The sequence below is a fragment of the Mustela lutreola genome, chromosome 12 (genome assembly GCF_030435805.1).
Source record: "Mustela lutreola isolate mMusLut2 chromosome 12, mMusLut2.pri, whole genome shotgun sequence".
In the NCBI taxonomy this organism is placed as follows: domain Eukaryota; kingdom Metazoa; phylum Chordata; class Mammalia; order Carnivora; family Mustelidae; genus Mustela; species Mustela lutreola.
Window position 1 is genome coordinate 89,026,591 of NC_081301.1, and position 27,922 is coordinate 89,054,512.

At 44.1% G+C, this 27,922-nt stretch overlaps 1 protein-coding gene across 1 annotated transcript in view; it reads right to left on the reverse strand.

Annotated features, from left to right (window-relative positions):
* Positions 1-3,797: 3,797 nt before the first annotated feature.
* The window catches only part of CFAP95 (cilia and flagella associated protein 95), a 199,762-nt gene continuing 175,637 nt past the window's right edge, over positions 3,798-27,922 (reverse strand). The window contains exons 7-8 of the transcript XR_009346437.1: positions 18,665-18,790; positions 3,798-3,911 (exon numbers count right to left, since the gene is read on the reverse strand). The gene's annotated coding sequence lies outside the window, so the exon portion shown is untranslated. The remainder of the gene's footprint in view (positions 3,912-18,664; positions 18,791-27,922) is intronic.

Here is a 27,922-nt window from a genome sequence, read left to right on the forward strand (position 1 = left end):
TGGAGAACAGAAAGAGCACTGCACATGGAGAGCATCAAGGAGAGAATCTAGAGTATCTAGAAATTATGCGCATCAACCCACTTCCTCTGGTCACTAATCATGGAGCCCTGTGACCGTGGGCTACCTCGACCCCTGGGAAAGCAACATCAGGCCCCCAGGGCGGAGCTACCCGGGACTCTCTCCCCCAAGATTTAGCTCAATCAAGTGATTAAATAACACAAATCACTCAATTTAAACATCAGGTATTACAGCAGGTTGAATGGTAGTAAACCCTCCCAAAAGGTATGCTGTTAAATTAGGGATCTTGAGGAAAGATCATCCTGGATTATAAAAATGGGCCCCAAATCAAGGGCAAGTGCCTAACAGACAGAAGAGCAGTAACAGATACAAGTCAGGGAGGAGGCAGAGACAGGAGTTGGGGAGCCCCAGGCTGAGGAGTGCCTGGAGCCACCGGAAGCCGGAAGAGGCACAGATCCTGTCCCAGAGCCCCGGGGGAGTGTGGCCCTGCGGACTCCTTGACTCAGACTTGTGACCTCCAGAGCTGTGGGAGAGAACTTTCTGTTGTTCTAAGTCCCCAGGTTTGTCCCCGTGGCCAGAGGACACTAACACAGAAAGTGTGAAGTGTTGGGCCATCTTGTGCCTGGCACTCTCCATGCGTCTCTCATTCAATCCTGCCACATTCCAGTGAGATGGATGCTTGTCATTTCCATCTTACAGACAATGGGGAAACAGGCCCAAGAGGGTCCAGTAACTTGTTCTGGGTCACATGTCCGGCTGCAATGCCCCTAAACCTTCCTCTTTACAAAGGCCTGTCTCTCCTGACAAGGTCTGCAGAAGCCAGGCCGCCGCGTGCAGGGAAACGGGCCTGCTGTCTCTGGGGCAGCCGCACAGAGCCCTCTCCCAGGGCCCAGCCTATGCCTGTGCTCTGGGCTTCTTCGTCCCCTACTCTCCTCAGGGGCCCTCAACCAGGGATCCCGCTTTTTTGCTGTGTCAGTCTTGGGCTGGAGATCTAACTCTGGCTTGCTTCCAGTTTTCTGGGCACAACCGAGGAAGATGAAACACGGGGGCCCCTTGCAGGAGCCCGCCTCACCCTCTGTCCAGTCACCGAGGCATCAGAGGGAACAGGCTCTTCCCACACACCTTCCGTTTGCCCCTCTCCCTGCTTGTGGTTCTTACATAGCACCATGTTTGGTCACTTCAGCAAACACTTCCTGAGCACCTACTATGTGCCAGGCACAGTGCTCAGGGCTGGAGACTCGGGTGAACAGGACACATTCTCTGCCACACAGACAGGAATCTCACCCATGGACCGGCCACTGCAATAAAATATGCTGGTCAGGAAGAGCAAGGACCGCAAACAAAATCTCCACCAGCCAGAGAAGTAACATAAATGAACTGAGCTGGTAGCAGGGGGACTTAGGGAGGGACGGTGGAGTGAGTGGGCCCAACCACAGGGCCTCGCTGGCACCGGCTGGAGGCCATGCCGCGGTGGGGGATTGGGGTCCAGCCCTGCCTCTTTTGCCCAATCTTTCCAAAGAAGCCCAATGTCCAGTTATAGATTCAATAGCTCCTGATTTTCAAATACTGGCAATGAATTACAACAGAATGTATTTTAATTCCTGTTGGGGTAGAGTAAAACTTGGTGGGAGGCTAACTTCAATCCTTGAACTGCCACTTACAGCCCCAAGAACGAACCACGGAGACAGAGAATGGGATGCCCGGCGGCCAGACACAGATGACCCGCCCCATTCTAGAGAAGAGAAATCAGAGGCAGAAAGAACTGACTTTTAAGCAAGATCACATTCTCTAAGCAGAGGGGACGAGATGGGAAGTCATAAGCTTGCTTCCTCGTTGGCCAGGATTTGGGCACGCAGAAAGGACTTTGTATACTCTAAGTCCTGTACAAATGTAAGACTATTTATAATTCCTTATAGTAATTATACTTTGGTTTCTTTCTACCACATATTAGTTTTAAAATAACATATGTAACTTTATATATTTTCTTTTCTTTTCTTTTCTTTTCTTGCTTTCTTCCTAGGTCCCCTCTGATCTATGCCAAGACATTGTCCCTGTCCTGGAGTTTTGTCTGTCTCTGCCTTTCTCCATCTTTCTTTCTTTTCCTCTGTGTCTGTCTGTCTCTCTCTGGGTCTCTGTGCTGCATTCTGGGGCTCCCCTCTGCCTCTCACTCAGCATTTTCTCTGTGTTGCTTTCATGTTCGCTCTCTCTCTCCACACAGACCCCAACATGCCCTGCCCCACCGCGTGCTGTCAGGTTGAAAACGAGCTGGTAAAACAATCCCAGACGCTATGGGTTGTCCTGCCAGTGACCTTCGTGCATTCCTGCAGGAGGTGTCTGGGGCTCTGCCCCAAGGCTGGCTGGCAGCGTCCCTTGGTTTCTGACCAGCACCAGCTGCCTCTGACCCCTTGGGGACAGTCACGTGTCTGCTGCAGGCCTGACTCATCCACCGTGAGGGACAGAGGCCCGAGGTTAAGCAGTTCCCAACAAAAGAATCTCCTGCTAATACAAAATAGATGCCCCACTCTTCCAACTGCCACACTCAAGTACCCTGAAGCGGTAAAGTAGATATTTCCTCTACAGTGGGCATTTAAAAGGGAACAGATACTTAATACAGATACTTTCTAGCATGAATCTTTGTTCCATCAGTTGACTCTGAAACTAGCTGGGAGTCAGACATCTTTCACTATGGTTTGATGGCAATCTTCTGAATTTTTTTTTTTAAGTCAAAATTCATGGGGCTGAGTCATCACCGTGGAAACACTACCACCTATTACTTAGTGTTTGTGATGTGCCAGGTGGCTTCATGGTCAATTTGTGGGGGAAGAAACGAGGCCTAAAGAGTTGGGGGAGAGACCCAAAGGTGTGGGGGCCAGACTGCGAACCTGGCTCCAGCTACCACCGAAGCCGTCTTGACCTGTCTACACTTCCAGTGCAGGGAAGGCCTGGGCAAGCCCTGAGCGATGTCCTTCTCAGACTCCACACCTCCTTCCTCTGTCCCCAAGCTAGGCCAAGGCCAGCAAAGTGAGTTTCTCTCTGTCCCAGTGAAGCATCTATATCCAGAAGTTCTGCAGAAAAAGCCCTTTGTGATCAGAGTTGAGCCTCCCTTTCCATCCCAAATCCATCTCACCCTAACCACGCACTCCCACACCAGCAATGTGCTGGTCCCTAACTGTATCCCCTGGGCCACTTGTCCTGTGTTCTCACCTGCTCTTCTCTCTGTTGAGCATCAGAATGCCTTCCTCGCCTTCTCCCATGGGCAAGCTCCTTGTAATGGGTTGAATCCTGTTCCCCTAACCCCCAAGGTCATATAGTGAAGTCTTATTCCTGAATACCCCAGAATGTGACTTTATTTGAAAATAGGGTCATTACAATTACAGTTAGTGAAGATGAGGTCACTGGAGAAGAGTGAGCCCTAGCTCGGTAGGACTGGTGTCCTTATAAAAAGGTGACGTTTGGACATAAATACAAACAAGGAGAGCACCCTTGAAGATGAAGGCAGAGGTCCTGGGGATGGTTCTGGAAGATCACCAGCAAACCAGCGGAAGCTGGAGAGGCCAGGAGCTGCTTCTCCCTCACAGCTCTCAGAGGGACCCCACCCCCCACCCCACTGACATGTTTTTTATTTCTGGCCTCTAGCACTATAATTTCTGTTGTTAAAGTTACCCAGAATGTTGTACTTTGTATGTAGGCCTAGGAAACTCCTGTACTCTGTTTTGTGTGGGTCGCACCTAGGATAGTAATCCTACCAGCTGGAAAGGCCCAGAGGCACTCACCTTGGCCCCAGTGACGTTCCCACAGACCACTCTTCTTTCCAAACAACTGCTCCAACAAGACTGACCCTTGTAGTTCTTACTATGATTACAAGTTGTCTTTCAACAACAACTACCAGCAAACTGTGGAAAAAAATAAAGGTTTATTACTTATAAGACCTGGGAATTATACAGCATACCCAAGGCCACTGTAAGGTTTGTAGGTAGAGAGACACGTGCCCATGGACCTGGGTTCTGCTTTTACTGGGGTTGGGGTGGGGACCTAGGGTTTCTGGGCTCACTACTGGTGAGTTTAAAACATGAGGGTGGGAATTTAAAGCAAGTGGCCCAAATAGCCAGTTACCAAAATTAACCAGTATCTTTAAAACAAAGGAGACTCAGTGAGGAAAGGTGGCCGTGCTCTTTATCTAGACCCTGTGGCTAGAAAACGTGTTTATTCAAGATAGCTATTCGAGATAGTGATTCCAGTCTTTGCAGTGGCTGCCCTCAGCAATCAAAGCTTAAGTCGGGCACTTGCCACCAAAAGGAAAAAAACAGTGCGTTTACACTGCCCACTCCCATTTATTTCTGAAGACACCTCTCTTCCTCTCTCTAGGCTTCCTGTCCTCCTAAACTATAATGTACGTTATTAGGCTGCATTGCAATAAGTTGGTTTATGACTCTGTTATCTGCAAAGGAAGCTGATACTTCAAGGGCTGGGAAGTCGGCTTTATACTTATTTCTGCGCCCGTGTAATTGGTGGGCCCGGCTAATTCTGGGTGCTCAGTAAATGCTGCAGGAGAGGCTCTGGAATCCTCACAGGTATAGGTGGCCCAGAGGCCTGCTGGGCTGCAGCCCTGTCATTAGAAGGGAAAAACTAAATCCAAGTTCTAGGTCACTCAGGAAGGTATTTATAGAAACAAATGAACTGCACAGATGTGCTCTGAGAGCCCAGAGCCCCCAGGAAGAGGAGCAGCAGCCTGAACAGGGAGGCTGGAGCCGAGCAGCGCATCTGGCAAACTCTGGGCAGGGAGGGAAGGGGAGGCAGGCTCTCAGAAGCCCACTTTCAGGAGAGGCAGAGGGGGCTGCAGTGAGAGGACTCGGCCCCTGGATGGACGCATCAGGCCTTGGGAGTCATGAAGCAACCTGCATCCGACCATCTGAGCCCGGCCCGGCCCAGCCCTATGGACTCCTGTTGGGGTCCATGAGAAAGGCTGGGCTGTCTGGAACCCAGAAACGTCTGTTCCCCTAAATCCCACACCAGGCCGCAAACAGCTCCGTGACCCCTGGGGCAGTATTAAAAAGAGCCAGTGGGCAGTGTCTTATTTGACCTTGCTATAGACATTGCTGGTGTTTCAAGGTTCACAGCAGGGGGAATGGGTAGCAAGGGTCTGTGCTGGGAGGTGGGGGAAGGGGGTCTTGCGCAGGCTGGCTTGTGAGCAAGCATGTTCGCCCCTGTGACAGTCCCTCCAATCCCTGGAGTTAAGTCTCTGTGTCACCTGCTGGGCCTTCTGCTGAGCTGAAAGACCTTGGAACTGGACATAATGACAGTTAACAGTGGATACAGAGATGAGGGGTGGTGGGCCCTGGGGCCAACCTGGGCTAAACCCAAGTGATACGCTTTTTCTTCTTCAAGTTTTGTTTGAGTGCTAGGGCCTGGAAAAGAGGAAGAATGAATTCTGCAGCCCGAACGATCGATCGCTGGGAAGAGTGTGATACCCCAGCTTAGCTTCTGATTTACATCCTCGGACATTATTCATGTGTTAGATCAAGGATCTACACTCCGCGTGACTTGATTTAAACTGAACAGAGACAGTGATACAACTACTCAGAGACAGAATAGACACTGTCTGGGAGGGGGACAGATAGCAAATATCAGCTCTGAACAGGCCCGTGAAGGGTGTGGGTATGTGTATGTGGAAGCTTGAAATGCAAAGGCCTAAAATGCTGGGTATTTAAACATGTTAAATGACACCAGTTCCTTCAGATTTTCAAAGTACCTGAGGCCAGGTGAGGGGTGATAATGAAGAAGCTCTACCCTAGGCATTGCAAGATGCCTCCAGGAGCCGGTCCAGTGGAACACAATTCCAGCTGTACATTACAACCTTCTGGGGAGTTCTTTCTTTTTAATCCAAAGGTTGGGCCCAGCAGACCAACGAAATCATTTCTGGGATAGGACCGAAGCACTGGTGCTTCCTTAAAGCTCTCCAAGTTGATTCTCCTAAGCCAGGGTTAAGAATGCTCTGGCTTAATATTTTCATCATCAACACAATCAAGTACTACTACTGTTAATCTTCTTTAAGCTGTTCTAAAAGAACAAGAAAGTGTTCTATTGGAACAGGTTTTGTAATTTTGTCCTTGCGACCATGAACTCTAGAGCCAGACTGCCGGAGTGTAACTTGGAGCTCTGCCACTTACTACCTGTGAAGCTAGAGCACGTTGTTGAGTGCCTCCGTGCCTTAATTTCCTCTTCTGCAAAATGCAAATAATAGTAGTACCCGCCACATGGGGTGGTAATGAGTACTAGATGAGTTTCTATTATTAGTAGTACTGGTTTTTATTATATGAGTACTCAGAAAAGTGCTGTCACATATAAAAATTAATATTCATTTTATTTTTCTCAAAAGATTTTAATGTATTTATTTGTCGGAGAGTGAGAGCACAAGCTGGGTTGGGGTGAGGTGGGGGGGCGGGCAGGGGGAGAAGCAGGGTCCCTGCTGACCAAGGAGCCGGATGCTGGGACTCAGCCCCAGGACCTTGGGATCATGACCTGAGCCAAAGGAAGACGTTTAACCAACTGAGCCACCCAGGTGTCCTGCTAATACTCTATCAACTCAATTTTTTTTCCCAGGTCAGGATGATAGTTGAGATTGATTATGGAGTCTGGCCATCAAAATAGCCTTTCATATAGTGTCCTGCCTTTGTAGAGTGGGAAGAGGCAGAAATTAGAAATGTGAATTGGACAATGGGTAAACTGGAGCTTTCATGTCTTATCAGAGTAAGAAAGAAATCGTAACTATTGCATGGATGCCATTATAAGTACCAACAACTAAGACATTAAAAATGGTAATGTAGAAAATAGTTTCAGGATTTAAGTTAGAACCTTCATCTGATGATACCTGAGGAGGTACAAACAAGATGGAGTAGAAGATACAAAGAGGGTTCTTACAGGATTACGTTTTTAGAGGCTAAAGGAAATTATCTTGGTCCCTGGTTATAGCCTGAAGGGTAGGTTTGTCCGTGTCCACTAAAAATGTCTTCTTGAAGAAGCAAACAACAAAAAACAGAAACTTCAATGAGACATCTTGGTTCCAAACTGCTAGAAGCCCCATTAACTACCCCCAAACTCAAAAGGTTGCTTTTCTCATTGCACATTTTACTTTATATATACATTTATTTTATATTTATTTTGTTATGGGGAAGCTTTGGTTATTCATTCACCCATAGCAGGCTCAAATTAGATTTCTGAATATCCACCTCCTTGGACTCAGAATTGTTTTCATGTTTGGTGGGATGGGGATGTTCCATGGGAAACTGGTTCCTTCACTTCTAGGCTTCCTTCCCAAACGTGGCAATAGGACTGAAATGGTTTCCATCACTCTAGGTATGGGAAACTCTTGCAGTGGCAGCTACCTTCCGCGTCTCCGCTAGGTTTCCACATTGGGTCAAAGACATCACCACATTCCTCCAGAAGGGAAGAGCTTCCCTATAGATGGCATCCACCATCAGGTGCCATCTACCTGGTGGCAACCCCATCAGGTTCCTGAGTCTACTAATTCTTGCATTCCACTTTTTTCCCCCAAGGCTCAATTTCCTTCTTTTTGAAATACATCCTTTAGGAACTTTTGTCAGCTAAGACTAGAAGAGGTCAATTCTCCTAGTCTTTAAAAGCATCAGTCAAAAAATGAGTTCAATTGGATGTAGACTTCTAGATGACAGTTCTGGGTAAAAATGGTGGTGGAACATGCTCATCCAAATTTGGCTTCTCCAGAATCCATTTAAAAACTACAATGAATAAGGGGCACCTGGATGGCTCAGTGGGTTAAGCCTCTGCCTCCAGCCCAGGTCATGTTCTCAGAGTCCTGGAATCAAGTCCCGCATTGGCCTTTCTGCTCAGCAGGAAGCCTGCTTCCTCCTCTCTTTCTGCTTATGTCTCTGCCTACTTGTGATCTCTCTCTCTCTGTCAAATAAATAAAATCTTTAAAATAAATCAATAAAAATGTAAAAAAAAACTACAACAAATAGTCATTATGTAGAAATGTAGAAGCCACTGAATCTATGGAGAACAGAAGTGAAGACAACAACAAACTTTTGGAAGCCAGAAAGAAGGTGGATAACCAAAAATATGACCTAGCAGATCAAAGTCAGATTTGAAGCTGGTTCAGTTTATTCAACAACATTACCAAGACTCCAGAAGATGGTGACACTGGGTAATATTGGAAATAGGGAAGAAGAGGCTGGCCAAAAATGAGGATGATCAGGAAAGCTGTTTGAGAAGCACTGTCCAGACTCCATGCTACTGGAGGACTTCTCCTCTAACTGGGGAAGCCAGTAGCATAGTCCCAGTCTGAACAGAAAGGCCCGAAAAACCAAGGGAACCAATGGTGACAGTCCCGGTCCCATTCTGAAGGCCTGAGAATGGTGAGTACAATTGTCTGAAGGCAGAAGAAGATGGATGGCCTAGGTTAAGCAGAAAGTAAATTAACCCTTCTTCCATTTGTTTGTTCTATTCAGGTCATCAAGGGGCTGGATGATGTCCGCTGGAATTGGTGAGAGCGTCTTCTTTACTCGGTCTACCAGTCTACCAATTCAAATACCAATCTCTTCCAGAGACACCCTCACAGACACACCCAGAAATCATGTTTACCAGCTATTTGAGCATCTCTTAGCTCAGTCAAGTTGACACGTTAAACTAACCATCACACTACCCTAGCAAAAGATGGATGTTTATTCTCTGGAAAGGGCAGAACGAGGTAGGCTGGACTCAGAGGGCACAGACTGGGTTAAGAGGGGAAGTACCACACTGAGACCAGGTGAAGAAATGAATGCATGAAACACTGAAAGTGGAGACCCTGCCTCTAAGCCCTGTTAATCTACACAGTCTCCAGAATGATTATGACCAGACTTTTTCTCTCCAAGTAGAAGAATGATAACAGAGGTTCATCTCCAAGGAATCTGACCAGATATTGAGGAAAACTATAAACACGGTGACACTGAGGTTTCCTTGACAAACAGTCCAACCACATCACCCTCCGGTGGAACTTATTTAGATCTTCCAGTCAGCTTCTTACCCACAATTAAACATGAACAGACACTTAAAGATCACCAGACAGCAGAAGAATGCCTCTAATACACACGATCAAACAAACAAGCCACTAACAGAGAAAAACAACTTGGATGAAAAATAAACCATGAAAGGAAAACAAAGCTTCAAAATAAAACAATTATTAAAATCCTCAGAGAGATACGTCACGGTTCTGAATCCCAGAAACAAGTTCAGAATACCATTTAAAACAGAACATTTAGGGCGCCTGGGTGGCTCAGTGGGTTAAGCCGCTGCCTTCGGGTCAGGTCATGATCTCAGGGTCCTGGGATCGAGTCCCGCATCGGGCTCTCTGCTCAGCAGGGAGCCTGCTTCTCTCTCTCTCTCTCTCTCTCTCTCTACCTGCCTCTCTGTCTACTTGTGATTTCTCTCTGTCAAATTAATAAATAAAAATCTTTAAAAAAAGAAAAACCAGAACATTTAGAGAACATAAAAGATCTCTTAGAAATTAAAAACATGAGAACAGAACGGAAACACTCAATAGGAAAGGTCAGAGGTCCAAGTGAGTTGATCTCCCAAAAATCAGATCATAAAGCAAAGAAAATAGAAGAACATATAAAATATTATAAGACATCATATAAATTTATATTTCTTTTTCTCCTCCTCCTTCTCCTCCTCCATCTTCCTCTTCTTCGTTTAAGAGAGAACATGAGCAGTCAGGGAAAGAGGAAGAAGGAGGGAGAGAGAATCTTAAGCAGGCTCTATGCTTGGCACAGAGCCTGACACAGAGCTCGATCTTAAGACCCTGAGATCATGACCTGAGCTGAAATCAAGAATTGCATGCCTAACCATGCAATCATGCAATGATGGGCACAAATATACAAATATACAAGTTTCTGGCCTGAATGGTTCATTAAATGCTCAGAACAATGGATGAAAATGGATGCACACCAAGGCCTATCGTTGTGAAATATCAAAACAATGGGCACAACAAGAACTCATTGACACTTTCAGTGGGCAAAACCGAGTCACATACACTCAAAGCAATTCATGCTTATAATAATGCAAACACTGATGATTCATCTAAAAAAATATACTATTACTATATTAAAAGAATGAGCATCTGGGAAATATACAAGCGTATGGTGGAAAAGAAAAACAATTCCTATCTTCCAATGCGGAAGGAATTATTCCATTATCCTCTGGCCTCAGTTGATGTTGAGAAGTTTCTTGATGCTACAGTTGTTCCTTTAGAGGTCATCTATATTCTCTGGCTACCTTTAGGTTTTACTCCTTAACTTTGGTGTCCTATAGTGTCTCTGTGGTTTCTAACAATCCCAGTGAAGATCTGATGGGGTTCATCTGGAATCCTTTATGAATCTAAGTACAGCACTATTATTGTATGCTGTATTAGTTAAAATCTGTGACACAAAAATTATATCTAAAAGACAAATCACTGGAGATACAAGAGACTTTGGATGAAATGCAAATATGTAAATTTCTGAAAGGAGACTATGAGTTTTACCCAGGAAAAATATCTAGAGAATGAACGTAATAGGTTACTGAATAGAACATGAGCCACTGCCCAGAGATAAAAGACAGAGAGGTAAGTATGTTCCAGATTTGACAGAAAAAAAAATGAAAGAAGTTGGGGCCAGGTAATTCTTCCAGGAGTTATTAAGAAGTGGCTGAATGGGCTCTGTATCCCCAGTATATACTCCTTTCCACATCTAGCCTCCAGGTTAGGGAAAGAAAGGACAATCCCATAGGTTGGGTGTTGCTGGGAAAGGATGAGTAGTGTGACTTTTCCCTCCTCTCCCCTTGGGAGAGAAAAGAGAAGCTGCTGTTTTCCAAATCCCACCAATGTGAAGCGGGGCCCAAACATTGTTCTCAAAGATGTAGAGTGTCTTATTGACACCTTATTCCTTATCTGGTTCTGTTTGTACAGTGCATTTGCTGATCTGTGCCCTGTCCCTATATGTGCAAGGGGAAAAGAAATGGAAAGAGATGACAGGGCACGGAGAGTGCAAGTATGTAGGAGTCTGTACTCACACAACTCGGTGGGGCAAAGTCATGCAAGTCGCCCATGGGTCCACAGGTAGCCAGACTTGAGCCGACTTGCTAGCACCCCACCCAAGAGGTAATCAATCAAATACAGCCTCCAGCAGTGGGAGGCTGTGAAGTGTTCCACCATGGACCAAAGCAGGAGCCAAGGGTAAATGTCAAGTCTGAGGGGTTCTCCCAGGTCAGGAGATGGGTCTAGACCCCCATATAAAAACAGGGCCCTCAAACAGCTGCACCTTCAGTACCTAGCATGGTAGCCAACCTGAACTTAGAGAGGGATGAACTTGAACTGGTTCAATTTTCATCCACTTGCTGCCTTCAACCTTGCCCTTACTGAACCTCCCTTAGCTGTTCTTTCATGAAGTCTTGTATAAATTCCATTCTGGTCACTTGCACGTATAGAAAAGTCCACCACCAGACAGCTAGTATTTAGACATGTGCCACAGAGGGGACTACAGTGGTGCCAGTTAGGGGAACATTCTTTCTTTTCTTCATCCATCCTCCCTGTTGCCCGTGCTCCGTAAGAACCAAGACTAGAGGAGAAAGAGAGAAGAAAGTCGATATGCAGATCATGCCCTTCCCCACTCCAAGGCCCCAGGCAGAAGGCTCGCTGATGGCATGGCGCATGGTGAAGACAAGTATACAATTGAGTTGGATTGGAATGGACTCTTTGGTAGGAGAAATGGCTTGAGGACGAGCTTCCAGGAACAACACCCAATCATACCACAGAAATGGCTTGTTGAGGAAATGCCACCATCATCCTACATGTTGGGAACTTGACTGCATTACATCTATTTCAATTGAAAATGCCTCCCCAAAGCCAGATTCCACTGTTAACACCCACGCCAACAAAATGGAAGTGCTGGAGAGAGCTTATCTCTTTTGTTGGTTACATTGGAACTTCAATCTTGCATAGATCCATCTGATTAGTTGAGTCTGGGTCACATGATTTTATTCTAGGTGAAAAGGAAGCTGGGGATCCGAGCTCTGCGTTCTGTATTAGAGAGGTAGAACGTATAATGTGAAAATTCTCCATATTCAGAAAAGCTTTTCAGAAGATGATATGTCACTGCAAACGTGGCACATGTCTACTATAGCTAATATATGGTTTAAAATACAATTGGTTAACCACTCACACGCATTAGGATGGCTATTACAAAAAAAAAAAAGCAAAACAAAACAAAAACAGAAAACAAAATAACAGGTGTTGGGGAGCATGTGGAGAAACTGGAACACTTGTGCCTTGTTGGTGGGAATATAGAAAGGGATAGCCACCATGAACAACAGTATGACAGTTCTTCAAAATGGAAGCAGAACTGCCATATGATCCAACAATTTTACTCCTAGGTATATATGCAGAAGAGTGGAAAGGAGGGACTCGAGGAGATACTTACCCATCAGTGCTCAAAGAAGCATTATTCATGATAGCCGAAAGGAGAAATAGTCCAAAGGTCCATCAGTAATAGACGAATGAATAAATAAAATGTTATGTACACAAAATAGATATTATGTAGCTTCAAAAGAAATGGAATTCTGGTACATGCTCTAACACGGATGAACCTTAAAAACATGACACTAAGTGAAGTAAGCCAGACACAAAAGCCAGACACAAATATGGCATGATTCCACTTTCATGAGGTACTTCAAGTAGTCAAATTAATAGGGACAAAAATAGAGGAATGGTTACCAGGGAGTAGGGGTTGAAGAAAATGGGGAATTAGAGTTTAACAGATAAAAAATTTCAGTTTGGGATGATGAAGAAGTTCTGAAGATGGATGGTGGTGATGACTGTAGGACAGCGTGAATACCCTTAATGCCACCGAACTGTACACTTACGGATGGTTATAATGGTAAATTTTATTTCTATATACTTTAGGACAATGAAAAATAGAACTAATAGTTTTGAAAGTCAAAATGAAACAGACCAGATAATTTTAATTTATGATTAAATCCCCATACTTTAGGATTTAATCAGATTATAAGGTAGAAAAAGGAGGAAACAAAGATCGACTTCTGTTTTATCTTTGGTGTGGGGTTCCTCGCTTAGTAACACGAAAGCTGCACCCATACTACGTGTGGGAACTCCACTGAGTGTTAGGACTCAGCCCTCTAGGAACTGAGATAACACTGCGATCGTCTCGGAGTCAACAGTCAGTGTGGCATATTGAAAGCCGGTCAGGTTAATACTCCTTTCTCTTCAAGAGTCCGGGTTTGGAGTCTGCAACTATGACAGCCCTTAAGCAATGAGAAAAAGATTTAATTCAAGAACAGCAGGGGTGCCTGGGTGGCTCAGTGGGTTAAGCCTCTGCCTTCTGCTCAGGTCATGTTCCCAGGGTCCTGGGATGAAGCCCCGCATTGGGCTCTCTACGTGGCAGGCAGTGCTTCTCCCTGCCTCTCTGCTTACTTGTGATCTCTCTCTGTCAAATAAATAAATATAATCTTTACCCCTGGGGCTAATAATACATTATATGTTAAGAAAAAATAAAAAATTATTTTAAAAAATGAAATTTAAAAAAATCTTAAAAAAAATAGCAGAACATGCACATATTGACAACAAAAATATCGAAAGCCAGTTTTCTTTTGCAAAAGGCTTTCAGTCTCATCTTCTCGAGCTTTAAGGAAAAAATAATGATTAACAAAAGCATAAATGAAGGAGAGAGCAACTGAATAATAATTAGCACACGAAACTGGAGCCAAATATTCCTTGATCTCTCATTGACCTTGAGCAAATCCCTTAAACTCTCTGCTCTTCAGCTCCCCTGACTCTAGGAGGATAAGCACAACTTTTCCACAGAGGGGCTGGGAAATTCCCTGAATTCACTGTTGTCACGTAAATCCACGGCATTCAGACACCCAGGGAAGACACTGTGTTCCTTTCAAATTGATAGAAATTCTATAAACCAGTATATTGAGCAAGAATCTTCAAGTGCTCATTTGGGGAATATAGAGTGCTCTGCATAAAACAGAAACTTTATATACAACCGTAGTAGTTTTCTTTGTTATGGCTTTTAGAAGTCAAAACACATTGGTTGCCAGTTGCAATGCAATTTCACTCTGTCTCTGGCCTCTTGTTGTCCTGGTGACTCGCTGTATCGAATGTGGAGGAGAGGAAGTAGTTCAGCAAAGGGACAGGAGGGCCGGTCTCTTCCTGTCTTGCCAGAGCTCTTGTTTTTTTTTTTTCCTGGTTTCACTCATCCTTGTGCAATTCAGTTGCAACCCTGAATCCAAATATATGCTCCTGAGAATGTCTCAAGTGTGTGATTTACAAAGACAGCTCTGGACTTGAAGCAAGGTCTCTCAATTCTTTAACTACCTTACTTGAAGAGGAAAATAATAAATCTACCAGAAGGACTGTAGGCCTAAATATTTTCTCAAGGATCCAAAGTGAATTAAGAGGACAGTATACAAAAAAAGATGACCTTTTCTATATAAGCTAAAACTACACCATTATGACTGAATGGCTTTATAGGCAAGAAAAGACAAGCAGCCGTTCCAGTTAAGGCCCGTATTTCCCTTAAGATCATGGAATAGGAGACGGTGTAGTTTATGTTTTAAGTAGCTAAAATATTTTTACAAAGCCATTCTTTAAAAACAGACATGAGCATTAAAAATAAATGGGTATACTCTAAAGCAATAAGCTTTCACTTCGACTTTGGGGTCATATTACTGATTTATCTTCCCTGCGGTAGCTAAGGATAATTTGAAAATATTAGTCAGAAAGAAAGAATTATAGTGCTGACTACATCTAACTCACTACATCCTCTTTCATAGTTAGGTGGTTTTTTATTACATTATCCTGTTGAAGGGAAATTGTTTATATTGATGATAAACCAAAGCAAACTCAGGCTTCATGGTGGTGGTGGTGGTGGGTGTGTGTGTGTGAATGTTATTTTTCTTGAGCAAAATTATATTATAATGTGCTGACAAATTAAAAACAATTATTCCGAGTAATGAATGTATAAGGAGACTCCAGACCAAAGGGATTGGAACAGTCATGACATAAAGGAAATACCCTGATTTTTTTTTTCTTCCTGAAAACTCAGCTAAAGTTCCAAGCAGTTTTCATTCAACAGTTCCAAATATCTTTCAAAAGTGTCACTCCAAAAATGAAATGAGGGAAAACAAAGGGACATCTGAAAGCCCAGGCTGTTCCCATTAGAAATGCATAGGTAATTTGCGTGATTAACAAGTCTTTGTTCATTAAGCCCCGCGGCAGGGGTCTGAACTCTGTGCCAGGAGCTGCTGTGGTAACATTCCTCTATTCCAGTTTCAAGAGCATGGGGTTTGCTGTCTGCCTGCCTGGGTTCAAATCTCAGCTTCACCACTGAGCAGCTCTGTGATTTCAGCTACGTTCCTTAACCTCTCTGGACCCTAATTTCTTCTGTAAATGAGAGAAAGTTATAATCACTGTCTCCTAGGCTGAAACGAGACAATGCCCCTGAGGCACACAGGGCAGGCCTCACAGGGAGTAAGTATTCAACTCGTCTTAACTATCTTCTGGGTTTTGCTACAAGCTTGGATGGTTTAACAACTCCAGCATGCGTAGCTCAACTCACTATTCCAAGATTATTTAGGCAAGGGATGTCCTTATTTATAAGGAAATGAAAAACTTAGTAGATTTCAGGGATTTCTTCCAGGTGCCCTGTCAACTTTCTTGTATAAATTAGAATTATAGGGAACCAAAGAATTCCAGAATAAGGAGCAGAAGAAGCCATGAGGAGATCCTTAGCCCTGGAAAAGAATGTTCTCAGAAGGAGAGAACATGGCAGAGTCCAGAGTGCATCTGTTTGTGAATTGGAAAGTAGGTGGATTTGGTTCCTTGCTTGGTCACTGTGGTGGGTTGCACACTGGCCCCCAAAAGGTATGTCTAATTCTTAAGCCTCAGTACTTGTGAATGGGAGCTTATTTGGAAATCAGGTCTTTGCAGATGTAATTAAACTAAATCTCTTGAGATGACATCATCCTATAGGTACATACGGTAGGCCCTAAATTCAATGAGGAGTATGCTTATACAAGAAAAGGAGAAGACAGACACACCCAGAGGGGAAGCGCACAGGAAGACCAAGGAAGAGACTGGAGTGGTGTATCCATAAGATAAGGAGTGCGAAGAAATGTGGGCGGCCACCAGGAGCTAGGAGACAGGCATGGAATGGATTTTTTTTCAGAGCCTTAAGAATGAACCAAGCCTACTGACCTCGATTTTGATTTTGTTTTGTTTTGTTTTGTTTAAGATTTTTATTTATTGAGAGAAAGAGTACAAGCAGGGGGAGCAGCAGAGGGAGAGGGAGAAGTAGACTCCCAAATGAGCAAAGAGCCCAACGTGGGGCTCAATCCCAGAACCCTGGGATCATGACCTCAGCTGAAGGCATATGCTTAACCAACTGAGCCACCCAGGCACCCCCGACCTTGATTTTGGACTTCTAGTCCCTGGTACTATGGAAGAATAAATTCCTGTTGTTCTAACTCATCCACTTATAGGAATTTGTTATGGCACACCAATATAGTCAGTAAGTTGGAAAGTCAGTGCACCCACCTGAGGACTAATGAGGTTGAGTATATAAAGGCACCAGGACCTAATAGGTGCTCAGTAAATGTTAGTTGAACATTTAAAAATTTTTTTTTTAAATCTTTATCTTCACAACAATCCAGTTTTGTTTTGTAAGCTAAGTCTTATCTTCATTTTCTGCTGAGGAAACCGATTCTCTTAGAAGTCAACAAAAAGCCCCAGGCGAGATGAGTAAGTGGCGGGTTTCCTGGCTCCACAGCTTGTACCTTCTCAACCACAGCAATCTGTCCCCTGTCTTGCATACACAATTTTGCCATAATTCTCTGTTACTTACTACATCACACCAGTATACATGACTGAACTGCCACGTATGCTCTGTCTCTACAAAATAAAATATTGTCGGAGGAGACGGTAAATGTGGAGGGTGAGAAGGAAGTCTAAGGAAAGTGCACAAAATCTAAAAGGCGGATCACTCATTAAGAATTAATAAGTTAATTGAGACACAGATGTAGTGAAAAGAAGGGGCACCTGCACCCCAGTATTCATAGCAGCGATGTCCCAAGAGCCAAACAGTGGAAGGAGCCGAGATGTCTTTCAACAGATGAATGGATAAAGAAGTTGTGGTTCATACGTACACTGGACTCTTACTCAGCCATCAGAAAGGTTCAACAGAATAGCTACCATCTGCACCAACATGGATGGAACTGGAGGGGATTCTGCTCAGTGAAGTCAGTCGGAGAAACACAATTATCATATGGCTTTACTCATATGTGGAACATAAGGAACAGTGCAGAGGACAGTAGGCGAAGGGAGGGAAAACTGAATGGGAAGAAATCAGAGGGAGACGAATCATGAGAGACTGGACTCCGGGAAACAAAATGAGGGTTGCAGAGAGGGAAGTGGGTAGGACGCTGGGGTAACTGGGCGATGGGAATTGAAGAGGGCACGCGATGTGATGAGCACTGGGTGTTATATCCAACTAACGAATCGCTGAACATTATATAGAAAACTAATGGTACTATACCTTGGGTAATTGAATTTAAATTAAAAAAAGAAACAAAGCATTCAATAAATACTAGAATTGCTACTAAAAAAACTAATAAGTTAAAAGTTTTTTATTCTAAGTTATAAATCCTTTGGGCTCATTAAGAATCCCTGTAAGAGTATTAAACTCTTTAGTGTACTTAAAGAGAATGAGTTAGAGTTACTATGGTAAGGTAGCCAGTAGATACTCAAATAAGTTAATTATACCCCAAAAAGCTCTTCATCTATCTACTGCCCACAGTTGTTTTGAGATTTACTACACCATCAAAAGTGGGACTCAAGCAACCTAATGAAATCCACTATTTATGTCGACCATCATGGCAGTGGTATTTCGAGGCCATCTCATTAGTAGAAATATTTGTAGTCAACCTATTTAGGATGCCTTTGGAAGAGAAATATGCCAAGCATATCAAAAGGGCCCAATTCCCTTTCAGAACGGGGCTTTATTTATCAAAATGTTAGAGTAAGTACCAACACTAGATTAGTGTAATTGCTTCATTCCTTCCCCCCAGAAAACCATAGAGATGTCAGGTCATTTAAGAATCTGCTGAGTTCAGAGTGAAATAATGCAAACTTGTAAGTAGTGCTTTGCATTGAGAGAGAATAAACGTTTCAGGGAAATGAGAAGCAAAGATCATTGTCTCTCTATTTCTATCTGGTAGCTTTCAATTAGTTAATACAGTACCATCCATAAAACTGTTGAGTTGTATTATTAAATTTTAACTAAAAAAGGAGGATTTAGGACCCCTGAAATAAAGAATACATGATATGTTAATAATAGTTTTAAAAAATAAAAATTAAATTAAAAAAATAATGAGGATATAAAGGACTTCTCCCTAGGAATGTCCCAGGGCTTCTGAAGGTAACGCTCAGCAGCCAGAAGTTAGAAACCCCATTCCTATGACTGTGGTGATGAGAGGGTGTTCAGACGAAGAGCCCAACAAATACCACATCTTCCTCTTTTCCCGAGGCACAGCCCACTGACATGTTCAGCATCTCCCAAGCCCCTGGCTGGCTCACCTCATGAAAATACTAAGACTTGGCCTTCATTCTGGTGTCTTGGTTGAGAGCATGGGCTTTGGTTCTCTCTTCCACCATTTACCTCCAGGAAACAGCCAATCGTTCTTCAGGCCATGGTTTCTTCATCTGTGAAACGGGAGGGTAATAGTAACTACCTCACGGAGCAGTTAATAGAAAGCCACGTAAAGCACTGAGAACTCTGGCTGACATAACAACATTTGCTCCCCTCGTGCCCGTTATCCGTTGAGGTGGAGTGCCAGGCACTGGTACTCGGAGATGGATGTGATAGCCTCCCCAGCGATCTCACAGCCCAGCTGAGGAGCAGACACAAGCGAACACATTACTACACTATAACTGAAACCTACCAATGGACAGCACACAGAAGGTGCCCTCTAATTTGCTGTGTGCTCTGCTGGGAGTCCTACAATGTCTCAGAACTTCTCAGGACGGAGATAACTCTGGCAGGCTCTTGAAGGATCAAGGAAACCTCCCCTGGAGTTGAATGATCTCAAACCGCACACATTCAGTAATCAACACTGATTTCAGTCACGCTCCATTGCATGACGCTGCGTGGAAGAGCCAGGGCTCATGTTACCCTCTAACGCTGCCATGTTTACGTCCAGGCAGAGCGGATGGAACTTTATAGCTGTATTCTGTCTACGTGCACATGACAAGTACCACGTTGTTTTCCTAGGCTCAGGTCAGCTGACAAACTAGCCCAAAGGTTCTGAGTTGTCCAGCAATTCAGGTCAGACTAACACTTTGAGAGTTGTAACGGCTTTCCTCGGGGTGGGGTCACAGAGAATTCCCTCTTGGCTTGGGAAGAAGTTTGCATGGACATGTATTACCAAAGTGTATCTCTGAAAACGGAGAGAGTTTCCATTCTTGCTTTGTTTACTGGGAAGCCTGGAGCAAACTGACTGACAGTAGTAACCATACAGAGCCTTGTGCTACTCTTTCCTCATGTTTTAAATTCTTAACTGCATCTGACATCTTTACAGTTTCTTTAATTTACAGGGTGTGTATTTTTCAAACAAGTTCAAATCTTCTCTAGGAGAAAAGGAAAAGAATATATTTTTAGAATGCTCAAATTATGCTTCAGTAACAGGGCAGCACCCTCAAAGAGTTAACTCCCTTCCAAAAGGCTTTATTCACTCCCAGGCAGATTACTCGTTGGCAGATGAAGCATGAAGTTCCCAACTGTCAAACATCAGGGGGATATGTTTCTGGGGGGGGGGAAAAGAGAGAACCTTGGTAGACTTTTATCTCTGGAAAAAGAAAAAGCATTCAGATGTATTTTTTAGAGCAAACAGCCCATCTAGTGCTAAACTGGCGAAGGACATTAGTTGAAGGACAGTGGCTGTTAGAGACCGACGGAAATTCTGAAATCAGAGAGCTGGAGCGGCTCCACCAGGCAGTCTAACTGGACAGACACCAGGACGGCTTCCAACGGAGGCTCAGAGAAGACAAACAGGGACCTCGGAAAGAACTGGGAAATGAGGAGATACACACACACGTACGCTCACACACACACTCAACCCAAACCAATAACCCTACAGTGTTTGCACAAGAAGGATACTTTTCAGAATATTTTTATTTTATTTATTTATTTATTTATTTATTTATTTATTTATTTTTTAGAGTGAGAGAGAAAGAAAGAGCTAGCATGCATGTGCACAGTGAGGAGGGGCAGAGGGAGAGAGAGAGTGTCAAGCAGGGTCCACACTCTGCACGGAGCTAGACTGGGGGCTGGATCTCACATCCATGAGATTGTGACCTGAGCCCAAATCAAGAGTTGGACGCTTAACTGACTGAGCCCCCCCAGGCGCCCCAGGAATATTTTTTAAATGGACAGTTTACTCCAGAATTACCACTAAGATAAGCATGAAATTCCAGCTGATCCCTGTGATCAGAGGAAGTTATTTATATCAAATGGCTCACCAAAATGAGGACAGGAGGTGACAGTATTATACAGATACAAGGAGACATACCATTCCTGTAACTACTCACACACCCACCCCAGGCACCTAGCTCTCTTTCTCCTAGTATGTTACATATATTAACGCCTTCACCCCCCCTCCCCCCAACCAAAAAATAAGTTCTAGGTCTGATCACTTCTGCCATCAGGGGCTATAGAAGTTAACTAACTTGCTCAATGCACATGACTGTCAGTGGTTGCTGGGCTTCCATCCCAGGTCTGGGTAACTCCTCTGTAGATCATGCGATGTCTATGCAGCTATATGAGTCAGGGACGAGTAGGCAGCAGGAGGACCTGGGAGTCCACCAAGGAAAACTATATTTGAAAAAGCATGCTTTGCTGGCACAAAAAAAGCATGCTCTGCTGGTACCATCTTTCCCGATTACTAAAACTACATATAGCTTTGAAGAAAATTCTACACGATCCAGTTTGATATTAGCCTGAAAAGATGTCTTTGTCTGCTTACTCACTTTCATCAGAGACAATTTTGATGCCCGTGCACTGCGGGGGGCAGGGGGTCCTGTTCTTGATGTGCATGAGCTACAGGCAGGCTATGCCTTCATGATGCCACATTAGGAAGAAAAGCTAACAATTCCCTCAGGAATAGGAATTTAGCTACATGATCAAAACTTCTGGGTTTTGGAAACATCTGGACGTCTGACATTGAGAGACATTGCCTGAGCCTCACTTGCTATTTTGCTTGGTACATGCCCCTGCATGAATCATACCAGAGCTAAAAACAGGGAGCAACAGAAGACAAAGCAACCCAAGCCTGAGGAAAGCCAAAGTCTCTCCACCATCAATTACAACAGGGGTGGGGCTCTCTCGGCTTTGGTTGGGACCCACAGGTCTGGTATGAGAACTGGAAGTCAGAGGTGCCACTAAAAGAGATGATCAAAGAGGAAGTGGATGAATGTCACCCCAAAGGAGCAGAAGTGGGAGGAGAGTACAGAATTCAGAGCTAAGAAAGAGACAAGAAGCAAAAGCAGGTTGGGAGGAAGGGTTGTGGGGTGGGGGGGAGTGGATCCTGAGAACCCTTGCTGAGGGCCAGCATGAGATGGACAGCTGGAGAAGGCATTGTCTGTGACTTAGTGAAGTACTGCATGTTGAATTTCATTCATTCAGGCTGAGGTACAAAGAAATAAGCACATACATTACTCATACTATAAAATATTCTTGCTAACAACTGGTATTAGTAATCAGCTTTCCTTCTGGCTTTTGCTTTCCAGTGGGAACAGGAAATGAGCCAAATATGGTCCACTTAAGATGAGAAAATGGCTATGAACAGGATTTTCTCTTATTTATATCAGTAACTTAAAATCAATAGCTAATGTTTACGGGAATGTGCCAGGCTTTATATGCATGATTTCATTCCATTTTTGCAATAACCCCAGGAGGTAGGTGCTGTTATCATCTGCATTTCACAGAGGAAGAAAATGAGACTGGGAGAGGTTGAATAACTTGCCCACCAACCACAGACAGTACCCTTTCTGACTAGAGAATTCTATACTTTTGAGCAGTAATGTCTCTGACACCAGCTACAGCACCATTTTTCTAGGTATGTTTCCCAAGGCAAGGGATACAAAACCAAAAATAAACACCTGGGGCTATGTCAAAACAAAAAGCTCCTGTACAGTGAAGGAAACAATCAACAAAACTCAAAGGCAACCTACTGAAGGGGAGAAGATATTTGCAAATGACATAAAGGGTTAGTATCCAAAGTACATAAAGAACCTATACAACTCAACACCCAGAAAACAAGTAATCCAATTAAAAAATGAGAAGACATGGATAGACACTTCTCCAAAGAAGATATCCAGATGGCCAACAGACACATGAAAAGATGCTCAACATCACTCATCATCAGGGAAATGCAAATCAAAACCACAATGAGGTATGACCTCACACCTGTCGGAACAGCTAAATTGAAAACACAAGAAACAACAAATGTTGACAAGGATGTGGAGAAAAAGATAACCTGTTGCACTGGGGGTGGGAATGCAAGCTGGTGCAGCCACTGTGGAAAACAGCATGGAGGTTCCTTGTAAAGTTAAAAATAGAACTATCCTATGATTCAGTAATCCCACTACTGGGTATTTACCCCCCAAATACAAAAACACTAATTCAAACACATACATTCACCCCTATGTTTATAGCAGCACTATTTACGATAGCCAAATTGAAGACACAGCCCGTGTCCATTGATGAATGAATGGATAAAGAAATTGTGAATACACACACACACACACACACACACACACACACACACACACGAGATGGAATAGTACTCAGCCATAAAAAAGAATGAAATCTTACTTTGCAACAGCATGGATGGAGCTAGAGAATTTCACTAATCAAAATAAGCCAGAGAAAGACAAATACTATATGATTTCACTCAGATGTAGAATTTAAGAAACAAAACAAATAAGCAAAGGGGGAGATAGAAAGAGAGGCAAACCAAGTCTCAGACTCTTAGCTACAGAGAACAAAGTGGTGGTTCCCAGAAGGGCGGTGGGCAGGCAAATGGGTGAAATGGGTGTTGGGGATTAAGGAGGGCACTTGTGATGAGCACCGGCTCATGTATGAAGTGTTGAATCACTATATTTTAAACCTGAAACTAATACAACATGGTATGTTAACTATACTGGAATTAATTTTTTTTAAGCTTAGTCAGTTAAGCATCTGCCTTTGGCTCAGGGTGTGATCCCAGGGTCCTGGGATCGAGCCACCCAGCAGGCTCCCTGCTTGGCTGGGAGCCTGCTTCTCCCTCTCCTGCTCCCCCTGCCTGTGTTCCCTCTCTCTCTCTGTCAAATAATTGAATAAAATCTTTATAAAAATAAAAATTAAAAAATTAAATTAAATTAAAAGAAATTCTGCACTCTTAAATCACTTGTGTTCACAATCTCTAGATTACAGTTTCAAAGCCCTTTCCTGTACAGTATCACATTTGTTCTTTCCAACAACTCTGGAAGCAGGCCTGGTTCCCAACCTCAGCTTTGCCCCTTCCTAGCTGTGCTGCGCTTGTTCTCTTAAGCACACTGACCTGAGCTTTCACCATCTGGGAGGGGAGGGTAATGATGGTGTCTAACCACCCACAGGGCTGCCGTGAGGAAGAGAGGCACTAGTGGATGCACAGCTGTGCCCAGCACGGAGCGGAAGGCAAGGAAACGACCACTCTGTTGATGGGAGGAGCCGAGGCTGCCATACTGAGATACAAATCTGCAGAGGGAAGCGCAGGGAGGGGGAAGGCTTCACTCAAGACCCCCTGCCAGGAAAATGCAGAGCTGGGAGCCAAACCCACATGTCTGGTGTGAAGTCCAGCATCCTCTCCCCTGAAGCTTCTTGGCCCCATGTTGTTCACGACACCACTTCGTGGCAGTAAGCATGGCTTTCCCAAGGGATCCTGGCAGCTGCTGTAACAAGCAGCCTCTGGTGCAGGTGCACTTGAGCTCAGCGAAGACATCTGGATGCTCTTCATGGTGGCTTTGAAAGGAAATTTTCCCCATTCTGTTGGCATGACTGCACACGAGGTTTGGAAAAGTACAAGTCGGAGCCCTTCTGCTGCTGATTCCCCTAAACAAAGACATGTGTTTGGTGTGCTGCCTGAAGGTCCAAAGGTGTGTGTTGAACTACAGGCTATGTTGTGATTGAAATGATGAGGATTTCACTGATGATACCTGGCCCCAATGATATATGGGGGGATACATTTCTATCCAGTGTAATGGTTTGGGGCGCGGGAGGGGAAGGTTGTAGGAGGCAAACAATGCTCAGATAAACAGAATCCAAGGCTAAATCTGTTCCGAAGATTTTATAATGAGCTTGTTTATGAGTCCTCTGCATCCGAAAGTGAGCCCATTGCCTTCATATTGGAGTCCCCTAGTACTAGCCTTAAACAATGTTATAAACCAGGCACTGTTTGCTACTTAGATCAACATTTTCCCCCTCCTTCTGACCTCTGAAGCCCCCTTTCCCTGTTGTCGCTTGCGCAGCGAGGCCAGTCTTCAAACCCAACTCCTGGCCCAGGACCCCTCTCTTCCTCCGCCCTATTCTCCACCCCAGTGTAACTGCTCACAATTCAGGGAGAGGAGGAAAGCAACTGGGTGGGAATAATCCACCCTCGGTTGTTAATAAGGGGTGGCCTTCCCGAGGTACTCACGTTGAAAAAGTACTGCACTCTATGGGAAATTGTAGAGAAAGATTTCATCAAGCTCTGAACCAGATTATCTTCACCAAAGCAAATCATGACATCGATTTCAAAATCCCAACCTCAGTACATATTTAATCACCGACCCACTGAAAAATGTTTATCGACTACCTACAATATGACTGACGTGGTCCTGGGGATTAACTGGTGAGTGGGAAGGAATGCATGCTCACAGGACGGTAAAAGCACCGATAGCTTCCAATAGGGGAATAAACTGGTCACTCAGGCCACACTGTCGTGTTTGTCTGCTGCTTGGTAAATGTCAGAGGACGAGAAGGAAGAGGAAAGGAGAAACAGGGGACACCAAGGTTGTTAGAAGACCCTCCATTCCCACTGGCTTCCTCCCCCACAACCTGCCGGTCCCCAGAGGAGTTGGAGTTTACTATCCTGTTCTAGGAAGATATTCTTATAATACATATTAGTTCTAAGATTATTTTACGATATTGAAAACTTTTGTTAAAATACCAGATTTAGGGGCGTCTGGGTGGCTCAGTGGGTGAAGCCTCTGCCTGCAGCTCGGGTCATGATCTCAGGGTCCTGGGATGGAGCCCTGCATCGGGATCTCTGCGCAGCGAGGAGCCTGCTTCCCCTTCTCTCTCTCTGCCTGCCTCTCTGCCTACTTGTGATCTTTGTCAAATAAATAAATAAAATCTTTAAAAAAATACCAGATTTAGTGACAAACTTGAAAATATAAAATTGTGAAAATGGGCTTCCTTAGAATGTCAAGTTAATAAAAACGTGACTGTATTTGGTCTATTTGCTCCATCTTCCCCTGTTAAAATACATGGGCTATAAATTAGGATAGCTCTCACTCTGTTACTTTAAAGCTGTGTTACCTCAGACAAATTACTTCACCTCTCTGAGCCTGTTTCCTTACCAATAAAAAGAGAGAATTGGATCTGATAATCTTTAAAGTCTCTTTTCAGTCAACACTGTTCTAATGCTGTGATTCTTTGCTGATCTTACAGACTTCGGTGAGATTTTAATAAAGGAACTTGGCATAGTTCACTGGTTACATGACTCAGGAATCTATCTCAAAGAAACACAAAATAAAGGTTGTCGGAGAAAACAGCAGACTTTCATTTCCTGGGTAAAATGCCTCCTCTAGGACCAGAGAATGCCCCCGTGCTAATTCCTGCAACAGAGAAGGGAACTACAGAATAGTAGAAAGCAATGAAAGGCTACAGTGGACGATATATAGGACACTTCTATACATAAAGACTTACATGTAGTCGATGCTTTTTGGAACCAAAAATGAAACCTACGGTTCAAAAGTATTTTAAAAGTTATCCTTTGTGTTCCAGATCCCAGGATTTCCAAATAAAAATATGGTGCTGCATTAACAGCTTTCCAAGAGCTATTAATTATCAACTGTTATCTATTAACTTCCCTTTTTGTGGCGTAAGACAGAGGCTCAGCCTCAGGTGCTGAGCACAAAAAGGGGGGATCAGTCTACACTCTGTGCCTCACTAGAGGCTGGTGAGACTATGGCTGGGGAGAGAGACTTCAAGGTGAGTGGCTGTTTCAAGGGGAAATAGGAATGATAAGCATGCTTGGTGAAGTTTACAGGTGACATGCTCCAACCTGTGAAGTGACAGCACAAGCTACCACAGCTGGTGACCTGGTTGTCAATGGACTAGCCTTTACTCCCCAGATATTGGCCAGCTCGCTGTCCACCAACTCTCCACACACAGCCATCAGTGGCCCACGGATGGGGAAAAGAGTGATGGAATAATTGGGTTCATGAAACACTAGTTTGGATGTTAGAACCAAAAGAAAATCTCAAGGCTTCCTAGTCTCACTATCTCATGACACAGATGAGGAAAGGAGACCCAGTGAGGAAACGTGACTTGGCCAAGGTCAAGCAGCTCTCCACTTAGCAGAACTACCTCTAGGACTCAGGTCTTCAGACTCCCAGTCAAACTGCCTTCTCAGCAAAGCACATCTCCAGGTTGAAAATACGTACAAATGACTCAACTTCCCAAAGCTTTCCTGCATGTGGAGACTGTAACAGTACCCCACTGACATCAATCCGAGTAATACACCAATGATATTAATAATTCACTCTTCAGTGGACTCTTTGTCCAAGGATTGCTATCATAATTCAGTGCTGTGATAGAAAAGGTTTAATTTGTCATATTTACTCTTATATTATTCCTAAAATGTCTGGGCTGGTGGTTAAGTCCTAGAGATAGTTGCAAAACTAAACTGACGCAGGTCCTACCCGGGGGTGGGGGGGCATGTGTGACTTGGGATTGCAGAAGGGACTACCCGGGCAGGAAGGGTGTGTTTGTCATGGCCACGGGTCAACTGGTCAAGAGGACAGAAGTAAGGCATCCCCAGGCTGGTTCTGAGGCCAGCAAGATGTGGGCATTTGTATGGGGAAAAGGCCAAGGAAAAAAATTAAATTTCCTTACAACTTACAGCCCACTGACAGCTCCTTGAGATAAGCGGAGTGATTTCCTCTAGGAACTCACTGCCTCAATGTTAATACTTTAGCTTAACATGAGCCTGACCTCCAGGATCTTATAAGTCTCCTTTAACATATAAAGATTCCCTTGGAAACTTCCTTTATCTCTACCCACCAAGATATATGTGAGCAATCATCCTCTAAGCATATGGCCCACTGATATACATCAGAAGGGTCTCATGACTTAGGTTTTACTAGACAGTAGTAAATGACCTCTTCTGAACATCTAAGTTCTCAGGGTCTTGGAAATCTTGCTTCCAAATTCCTTAGAGACTTAACACTATCCCTAACCTCCTCCTAACTTGAAAGTGTATAATCGGCCACCCCTCACACATCCAGGGAAGCTCCTTCTGCCCAGGGGCCCTGTCCCTGTCCCCGTGCTTTAATAAAACTATCTTTTTGCACCAAAGATACCTCAAGAATTCTTTCTTGACCATTTGCTCCCGAACCCGGACATTTTCACATTCGCTACCAGTTCAGGTCTCAATCAATTCCTAAGTGCCACGGGTCCCAGTCTATGGAAATCCCAACAGCTCCAGCTACTAGAAGGGTATTAGCTGTAGCTTTGAGGAAGATCATTCCTACCTAGACAAATACTCACCCTCC